Source organism: Lytechinus variegatus, chromosome 7, assembly GCF_018143015.1.
Source record: "Lytechinus variegatus isolate NC3 chromosome 7, Lvar_3.0, whole genome shotgun sequence".
NCBI lineage: Eukaryota > Metazoa > Echinodermata > Echinoidea > Temnopleuroida > Toxopneustidae > Lytechinus > Lytechinus variegatus.
The window spans coordinates 14,368,038-14,377,506 of record NC_054746.1 but is presented as its reverse complement, the minus strand read 5'-3'; the positions used below and the strand labels follow the sequence as shown (position 1 = coordinate 14,377,506).

Sequence of the window (9,469 nt, the reverse complement as noted above, 5' to 3'; positions counted from 1 at the left end):
TGGTCAACATGCCTATTGTTCCTCAATGCAGTTTCGGTGTATCCCTACCCCCCCCTTCGGTTTTTTTTTTTTTTTTTTTTTTTTTTTTTTGGTTCTGAAGGGGGGTGCGTTCGCACCCTCCGCACCCCCCCTGGCGACGGCCCTGGGTAGGCTTATCATTTTAAAGAAAATTAAATGATCTTTTGAATGATATCAAGAATGCATTGTGTAGAATTGGAAGTTGGGAGAAATTAATGGCCAACTTCTCAGATTTCCAAACTTTTTTTGCTCGTTTTGCAGCTTTTCAATTTGGCTATCCATCCCATCCAACGTTTTTTAATCATGCTTTTTTTCTTGATGGCATGGTCATAACAATCATGGTATCATTTTTAAGAAAATTAAATTATCTTTTGAATGATGTCAAATATGTAATCTGTAACATTGGGAGTTGGGGGAAATAAATGGCCAAACTCAGATTTCCAAACTTTTTAGGGGTTTATATGACTATTGACTATACTCTACTTTACTCTACCCATGCAACATAGTACGTACTCTATACTCCAGGGGCGTCCGGGTGGCCGGATCCAGCTTTCGCCAATGTGGGGTGGGGGGGGGGTATTTTCACTCACATTTTCCCCCTATATCGGATACTAAATGTTGATTTTGTGTTTTTGTTTTTTTACTAAAGACTGGAGATCAAAGTATATCTTTGTTCTTATATACAAACAATGTATCTCATTTTATGTTTAAATAACTTATGCGAGCTCAAAGCTGAGCTAAAAATATGGGACCTCGATCAGTGCATGTTTACAGTATACTCATGAAGAGGATACCTCGCCAATCAAAATGCGAGCGTGAAGCACAAGCTTAATACTTTTGTGATATTCAGACCTGAAAAATTGACTTTATGAGCATTTTATGTAACCATGATCTTGATGGATAGCCTACTGTGAGCGCGGCGAAGAGGCTAGCCAAATTGTAAATATTTTAGCCAGAAAAATTGAACAAAGCACGTTTTGATAAGGAAAAATATATTTCATCTCCAAAAATATATTGTAAGTATCAAGCTATCGAGCTGTAGGCCTCAGTACTGGAGTAATCCCACCAATCCTTCCAATGTTGACTTCAAACATCGGCCTATATGCACATGTAATTTATTACTACATGCAGTATAGTAGTTTGATTTTCATAATATTGTGTTATCTGCTTTTCTTCAATGTCCGTCCTTATATTTGCAGGGCCTACTTTGTATTGTGTTTGAATAAAAATGAAGAATTGAATTGAAATAAGTATTTAATTTGATGTAATAGCCGACCTCCATGCATCCACCTATATTGTTTTATCTGGTTAAGAAAGAAAAAACAACTTCCAAACCACGAACATTCAATTTGGACAATCAAAATAATCCCGGTAGAAGAAGTGTTTTCACTATTTCATTCGGACGTCTATGGCATTTTTGCCATCCAATGATAACTACCATAGATTCCATACTCAACAGCTATAGTAATCAAAATCAAGGATTCCGTGAAAAATACCATCGCATGGTAAATTAACAAAATAATAACTATTATGCAGTCCGAGTGCCCCTTGGTGCGCAGGACAGACGTGTTCGGGCCATTAACACTCGTTTCTTTACCATGCACATCTCCAAAACTGCATAATTCACTATCAGTGCAAAAACTACAATAGTGAGCTACTGGTCATAGCGACAAGAAATAGGAAATTCATTTCTGGTATCCAAGGCTAAAATAATTTCGTCATTTTTCTTTTGAAATTTCGAGTCGTTGCATCATCTTTATCATGTTTATTAGCAATCATTAGGCCTATATACGCCTATATAATATAGCCATAGGCATAGTTTTATCAATCTGATTAAAACTGACCCAACTCCCCCCTCCGTTCCTCCCTCTCGAAACGAAATATCCACAGGTATGTTTTATTTTTTGAAGTGACATTGACCAAAATTGCCCACGCACATCCACTTATTTTCAAATAATTCCCGTTTCCATTTAGGTTCAAATCTATAGTTTTGTCCCTGATAGCGATATGTCGTATATACCTGCAAAATCAAGCAAATTTTAACAGAACGTGATTGAACTGCCATAAAATATCAAGTAGGTGATATTATGCCTCACAAAATAAAAGAAATGTCATTTCATCCGTTAACAGCACACGCACAAAAATAATTCCCTTTTATCTTGATAAGTAAAACAAAACGTTTTCCGTCGTCAAATGAACTTGGGTTTAACAGGGCCTATACGCTAATTCTCAGTGACATAATGAGCCAAAAGTTTTAAACGGGTGAGATATGGCATATTGGGCAAAATTTATTTTAAAAATTGCGACCAAGCGAAGTGAGCGAGCAAAATTTTTGACATTTTTATTCCAAAAAAAAAATTGTGATAATTTTTTTTTTTACATTTAAAAAATATAAATCATTTTTCACCATTTTCTCTTTCCTTTTCCCCCTTTTCTCTTTTTTCTTGGTGGCCGGTGATTTTTTTTTTTTTGGGGGGGGGGCAAGCACCCCAAGGCCCCTATCTGTACTCCACTGCTAATTCTAAAAGAAAAAGTCATATTCTACGTATGCTTTGTCCTTAAAAAAATCAATTCATTATTGAAAAGCGGCGTTTGTACAGACAATTCCTGGAGGGGGGGGGGGGGGGGCGAGGTGGGGATAGTGACACCAAATGGTACTGTGATCGAGGGTGTTAAATTGGCTGAGTAAATGACAAATTAACAAGCAGTGTATTCATACTAAGTAAGAAATTAGAAATAAAAAAGCAAACTTTTATTTGCTGAGTTGAGCTGATGCAGCTAGCATTAGCAGCCGACAGCTCCTCCTGAGAAATGTAGACGCGCCCTCATCGTTAGTTCATGAGTGTCATCATCAAATCTACGTTTTTCCATTTTCGGGGCCAGGTTCAAGGATATTATTCGTATTATTTGGAATTATACAGCGAAGGTATGATATAGATGTCATCATTTCATATTTCACTATACCGCTATTTGTTAATAATTCAAATATTTCTTCTCGAAAATCACGTATTTTTAAACGATTGATAGGAGTTTTAATCAATTGAAAATGACACCATTCTCGCCGCACTCGGCCTTGGTCGAGCTAGCGAACGTTGCATTCAACTTACGCCTCTTTCGTTGGGGGCGATAACCATCGCTTCCCGATGGAAGCATTCGACTGGGGTATAGGCCGAAGCCATTTACTTAGCCCAAGGGCACACTCAAGGGTTCATTAGACATTACATACCATTGCGCACAGAAAAATCAAGCCATACTTATACTAACTTATTATTAGTCTGTAGCTTGTACTTGTTGCTCGGATTGTTTGATTTACCGGAGTCCGGACTGACTAGCCCGGCCCTAGCAGTAGGGGAGTTGAGAAGTTTTGAAAAACGTGAAAATAAGCACGCACGTGCTTATATGCACGTTTTCTTTCCTGCCAGTCCTTCCAAAAACGTGATTATAAGCACGTTTTGACCAGTTTTTTGGCTTTAGCAGCCAGGCCTTTCAAAAGCCAAAAATTTGATTGACACCATCAGAAAGAGCAGGAAAAATTACATCATATAACACTTTATAAAAAAAATTCACCGTCTATTTTTCCTACAACACCTGATTGAAGCAACTACAACGATCGATTCCAAATTTTACCGTGCTACGTCACTTGTCCCTTGGGCTTCCAGCAAACGTTCTTATATGCACGTTTCCACATCCAGGGAAGTTCTGCCTCGAGTGTCTGATTTGTTTTATTAGGATAAGGATTAGTGGACATGTTAAGAGAGGGTGTCTATAAAATTCCCAAAGGAGACTTACTCTTGGCATGCCCCTAAATCAATATGTCACATGAATATTTTCTACTTTTGGTTTGGTCGCAGGTGGCATGTGGAAATAAAATGTTCATTATTCTGTTTAGTATGTCTAGGCTGCTAGGCATAATGTTTTTTTTTGTGTGTGTGGGATCTTAAAGTTCTTTCACCTTTCACTGTTTTATGAGAAAATCTCTATTCAGATTGTTTAAATTTTGTTCTAAGAAAATTATCAGACTGTTTAAAATAATACATTCTGTAGAATTTACATGCATGTATTTGATGTGAACAGTATTATGTATACAGTTGTTTTCTTATCCTTAATTGTTGAATTTCAATGTATACTGTGGATAATATACATGTATGCTTGAAAGCAATGTCAAAATGTATATTTTCTTTAGCTCCTATTAAAGGTAAAAAGCATTATACAAACATATACATTCAATTCATGTTGTCAGAATTTATGTGTTTGAAGTGGGTTGAAATGCGTGTGTTTTCATGTACCTATATACCTTGTTTGATATACCTCGATGTTTGTCTTGCTACTTTATTCCCTATATTTCTGTTTCTGTCTCATCATGATCTCTCAGTACCTCCACATCTTTTCATTCATTCCCAGCCCCTCTACATTCTTTCAGTGTGAAGTACTCAATAAAACCATAATGTGAATAAAAAATATAAATGAAACCAGCATAACTCTGAACATCAAAATCGGATTTAAAATATGAAAGTTATGATATTATAAAGTCTTGCTTAATTTTACAGAACAGTTATAAATGCACATCCTGGTCATTATGAACCGATGACGCCACCCATACACTATTTCTTTGGTATTTTATTATATGAAATAAAGAATATTCAAATGATGCATTTTTGTCAGTATAAGGAAGCTCTTTTTTTAATCGGAGGATGTTGCAGATAAAGATTCCCCACCTGTTCACGAAGGAATGAGAAACTGTAATATAGAAAGAAAGTAAGAATTTGCCTTTACTTCCATGCTTTGGTTGATAGCTCCTGAATTTTGAAGCACCGGGGATGTGCGACTCATACATTTGCAAAATAATGTTAGATTTTTTTGGGGTGTAAGGTGTACATGAGCATGTTGTGTAAACATGGGTGTGTAAAACCATAGAGCTATCTGTAATAGCTCTATGGTAAAACGTTCAAACGGCATGTTTGTCGGAAAAACCAGAATCTCCAATTACCTCAGTTGCACTGTGAATTGATTGTTTACAATTTGGAGTGTAGTAATAATGTATTGATGACAGAACTTGGATGTTGTAAGAGTGTGATTGGATTCCAATAAACTGTCGATCATATGCAGGTTGTTATTGTAAGATTTTTATTTAATGGGTGTGACTATTGATATACATACATGTATGTTGAATATGTACCTGATATTTATTGTATGATTTGTACCTAATTGTAATTGAATCCATCATTATTTCAAGACCATTTTAGTATGATTTTGTATGCCTATCCCGCATGTTTACTTTGTAAATATAATTTTTTATGAATAAACACTGGAAGACAAAGTGACATGAAGTCTTGTGTAAAAACAACAGATAACAAGAAAAAGTTCACCAAAAAAAATTGAATGAAAATAAAATCATTTATTTACAAGTTAAAGGTCTAGTCCACCCCAGATAAATGTTGATTTGAGTAAATAGAGAAAAATCAAACCAGCCTAACATTGAAAATTTCATCAAAAGTTGATGTAAAGTAAGAAAGCTATGACATTTTTAAGTTCCGATTATTTTTCACAAAACACTGATATGGGCAAGTCCAAGCTATTGTCCCCTCTGAAGCCAAAATTAAATCTTTGCCTAAATCTAGCATATTGTATGTCAGGCAGTGTCCCGTACGTCACGATTTAGCATATGGGTGATTCCATACGTGTCGTACGGGACATTTAGAGAGCATTTGGCAGTTTTTGACAAGAAAAAACAAAAAATATTCCAGTAACTATAGGTGATCATCAAGTACTACCAGAGTGTTAGAAAACCAAGACTTAAAATGACTTGACTTCAAATCCTGTATAATACAGATTTAAAATAGTAATGTGTCGTACGGACGCAGAAAAAGTGGCTTTTTTAGAAACCTCAAGTTTGTACTCAAAAGTCTGTGAGTTGGGCAGATAAATTTCATAGAAACTGAACTCAAATTGACACTCAATTACCCAAGAACAAACACATTTATAAAAGAAAGCAAAATAAACATTCATGAATAAATAAAGCAAATTATAATTTTCGAGGACAATGTGGCGTACGGGACATTCAAAATGTGTCGTACGGGACATCTCTAAATTTAAGCCAGACTTTCTTACTTTATGTTACTTTGACTTCTTCAATCACATTATTTGGCTGATGATAATGATAATCCTATCAAACTAAGACATTCATTAGGTTAGAAACCGCTATTAGCTGAATATTTCTGTCAATATATCATAAACAAAATAATGTGTCGTACGGGACAATTGTGTGTCGTACAGGACACTTCTGTGTGGCGCGGCGACACTTGTGTGTCGTACGGGACATTTGTGTGTTGTACATGTACAGGCACTTGCTTGTTGTACTGGGCAGCCTGAATGAAAAAAAAAAACTTTTATCAATCAGAAGGAGCATTGCCCCTAAATTTTTCCTTTTTTATGAAAAATCTTTTAAAAAGTAGTCATTCAGGACAATATAATTAAGTAACCTCAATATATACAATTGGGAGCAATATGTTATAATTTTTTTCATGATGGGAAATGTACAAGTATTCACAGCATTTTTACGAGCTGAAAAACTTGAGGTTTTGTGTGAAGTTACATTTTAGGGAATTGATGATCTTCAAACACTATTTGAACAATGAATGAATGAAACTTTGTGTAAATTATGGGGCTAAAATGTTATAATTTTTTTATATAAAATGTATATCTACATGATATATGTCACAACTGTCACTTGTAATTCCATAATTTTTTTCTAAGGAAATGCGGTTCTACTTTTTCATACCCATCTGCATTTCATGAAACCATATGGTTTGTCTTATTTTCCAGATTTTTTTATACAACTCGAAAAAAGTAAGGATTTTCAATACATATAAAAACATAGTGATCATCAAGGGAAGTCCAAATAGATGATCATGATGATTGATATGTATTTTTTTAACATCTTATGATAATTCCTCATTAACATGTAAGAGGAAGTCATTCCAGGCTACGTTGAAATGATTATAAAATTTTTCTTTTCATGCTCAATGAAAAGAAATTAACCTGCTCTGATCAGTGAAAATCACCAGTTTAGCTGAAGGGATTCACAAAAGAATAAGCCTACATGAAATCAATTAAAATGTTTAGAATCACGTATTCCATGTTCTATGGATATAAACAAAGTACTTTTTCAGTTCACTTTATGTTAAATCAATTAAATGAATTTAAATATGCCTACTATTTATGGTTCCTGAATTCAAATCGTGGAATTAAAGGGGAAGTTCACCCTGAAGAAAACTTTGTTGCAAAAATAGCAGAAAAAATGGTAAAAAATATTAGTGAAGGTTTGAGGAAAATCCGTTAAAGAGTAAGAAAGTTATTAGAGTTCAAAGTTTTGCATTTGTGACGTCATAAACGAGCAGCTGCCCCATGTGTTATAAAATGCATGAATTTCAAATTTTGCATGGTTCCTGATGACTTAATTTTCTTTTCTATTCATGGTCGGGTGTGAAATGATTTGTCTATTGATATACAAAAGGTACAGCGAAAACCATTATCAATTTTCTGAGAAAATGACATTTCATTGATTTTTTACCATTTGCTATGTAGGAATGCTGCTCGCATATGACGTCACAAATCAAATAATTGAAATTCTAATAACTTTTTAATTATTTGATGAATTTTTCTCAAACCTTCGGCAATATTTTTTATTATTTTTTCTGCTATTTTTACAATAAAGTTTTTGTCAGGGTGAACTTCCCCTTTAAATGCATTATTATACTGTGTGTCGTACGGGACAACTTTTAATAGGACAATAATTGAAAAATGAAGGGCAGTAATTAGATCCTTATGGGATAAATCGATCACCCATGGGTTAAACAAAGAGAAACTGATTTTATGAAATTGCATCATCAAAAATAAAATTGTAGGAAAAACTTTTGCATTGTCATGTGTCGTACGGGACATTGCCAAATATAGGTTCGGAAAAATCAGGGCTGCCCCTTTTATGGATCATGAAAATGTTGTAGATATTATTTGGAACCATCAATGATATATTATTCTATTGACCTGCAATATTTTCAATCTTCTCTTGCTTTGCAAATAATTGTTTCAGGTGGTGTTTGTGCTGACTATTCAATGAGCAAAATTATTGAAAATTTAAAATTCCATTGTTCCCCCAATTAAAACTATATCTGTCTTCACTTTGGGTTAAAACTCATAATTTTCATAAAATTTAGGTATCATAGTAAAATATTACACTACTTGTGACTTATTGAAAGCATGTTGAAATTTATCATATTTTTGAAGTTCTAGTGTGGAATCGCCCATATGTTTTTTAGATTCCAATTAAGAAAAAGTTGAACAGTTTTCTTCAAACTTTGGAGAATTCTTATTTATATTACATGTACTATTATCCAAAAATTAAAGTGAATTTACTGAATTAATTTCACGTTAAGTTATATCAGCTAATTAAGTTTTGTGACGTACGGGACAAATGTGTGACGTACGGGACACACCATGGGCTTTCTATGTAATTTTAATTAGGGTTATTTTTTAATAAGGAGCAAAGATAATGTAAATTGAGATAAATAATATTATATCAGTGGTTGAATATTGGTAAAAGGCTGATAATAAAGTTACAATTTGTAATAATAACATTAATTAGTATTAATTAGTTATGTTATTAATTACATCTTTTATAATTATAAGGTTATAAATTTTTTTATGTTTTGTTTAATCATATACTATAATAGAATAATATATATAAATCATAATAATCCATGTAAAACTTACTTACTTTGGTTTACATCCAGTTAATTGTAAATTTTGATGAAATTTCAATTTCCCCATTCGTTTAACACATGGAATTATTTGAAAGACATCTTTCATAATATTTATAAGGTCGTAAAGTGTTTGCTATGTTTTGTTTCAGTGTGTGCTATCAAAGAAATATATATCAATCATGATAATCCATGTAAAAATTAACTTACTTTGGTTTGCATCAAGTTAATTAAAATTTTGATGAAATTTCACTTTCCCCATTCGTTTTACACATGGACAAATGTCCCATACGAAACATGTCCCGTACGTCACAGCGCGGTTGTTTATATTTTGAGCTATTACATAATAACACCAATGAGTTCCATCATTTCATTCATGGCTAATGAAACCTGATAAGATACAAGATGAAAACATGATAATGAGAGATTTCCAGCTTATTCCAATTCACAGAGTTTTAATGACAAACTCTTTTAAAAAAAATCAACTTTCGTCTGGTCCCGTACGTCACAGTGCATATTAATTAAAATATTACATCGTTAATGGAATTGTAGATCACTAATTTTTTTCATGAATAAAGAGGGCATGACTGGCCTACCAAAATCCAGGAAAGATTTGCTGTTGTGCATTTATTTCTTATGTTACACAACTTTAAAGTCTCTAAATGTCCCGTATGTCACAAGTCAAATAGCTTGGA

The 9,469-nt window shown here is 33.6% G+C and overlaps 1 protein-coding gene across 1 annotated transcript in view; it reads left to right on the top strand.

The window, feature by feature from the left end:
* Positions 1-2,842: 2,842 nt before the first annotated feature.
* Positions 2,843-9,469, top strand: part of LOC121418511 (deubiquitinase DESI2-like) — a 29,252-nt gene continuing 22,625 nt past the window's right edge. Inside the window, exon 1 of the mRNA XM_041612424.1 lies at positions 2,843-2,944. The gene's annotated coding sequence lies outside the window, so the exon portion shown is untranslated. The remainder of the gene's footprint in view (positions 2,945-9,469) is intronic.